The sequence below is a fragment of the Pseudorasbora parva genome, chromosome 19, assembly GCF_024679245.1.
Source record: "Pseudorasbora parva isolate DD20220531a chromosome 19, ASM2467924v1, whole genome shotgun sequence".
Classification (NCBI taxonomy): Eukaryota; Metazoa; Chordata; class Actinopteri; order Cypriniformes; family Gobionidae; genus Pseudorasbora; species Pseudorasbora parva.
The window spans coordinates 41922593-41923742 of NC_090190.1; positions in this window are offsets into that span (position 1 = coordinate 41922593).

Sequence of the window (1150 nt, forward strand, 5' to 3'; positions counted from 1 at the left end):
TAATAATAATGGCCGTTAGCGACCCGAGACGTCATTCACTACCCTGCTCCTCATTCATTTTTTTAAGTTAGACATCAACCTTCTTAGTATTCCTCAATCAATCCATTTTAAACAATATAACAAGAAAAAAATTATAGAATTATAATTGAATGCCTGTTTTTTCACTAGTTTTTTGTCAAAATTGTATAGGGTCGCTAACGACCCGAGGTGTGTAGGATTGTACGTATAATTTTTTTGTGCACAATGATAAATTAATCTATAATGATGAAATAGGGCACAATTCACCTTTATTGTCTGATACGCAATGATGAAGTGACGTTTCACTCATAGTTAACTCGAACGAAACAATAATTATAATATGCAAAACTTGAAATGACTCAGTGATTTACTGCAGAGAGCAGGTACTGAACACAATCAAATATTAGTGTCACTGTCTCTTGATGATGGATGTGCTCAAGAAGGCTGTCAAGACGTTGAAAATGAGTTTGGAGAATATGCTGGAGATGGCGAATATGAGGCAGATGCTGAATCTACTGGTAAACGAACTCTGACGAGGACAGATGTTGATGGTATTAAACATCTGCTCAAAATGAACACTTCCAAGCTCCAAAAGGTAACGAAATAGGTTTTGTTTTATTCTTCTGCAAGTGTTAGGCTACTCTAACATCAGGAGTTTTATATATTATAACGACAGGTAGAGGTCTATCCATGTTAAATATAGATCCGGGTCGCTAACGACCCGAATATGTAAGAATGTTCGGCGAATCACGCATTTAAGGGTTAAACAAATTTCCTTCATTGTATCAACTCAAATTTTTAATTTCAATAAACTCAAAACTAAGGCAACCAGGTTACTGACTTTTCAAATGAGAGGAACAGGATGGTCATATACCTTTACACCGCTAGATGAGGGAAAATATCACACAGTGGAGATTTAAGTAAAAAACTAAAGATGTGTGTTGTTTCAGCTTATTTTATTTAAATAAGCTGAGCAAACAGCTAGAATCAGTGTACGTAGCGGCGATAAAAACTTAGTAAACTCTAGTTTTATGACTGGATACTATTTATCAGTACTACAACTACACAGGTTAGAACATCATCTATATACAATATTGATCATACATCACTTAAGACCAGCGCATACGCATTA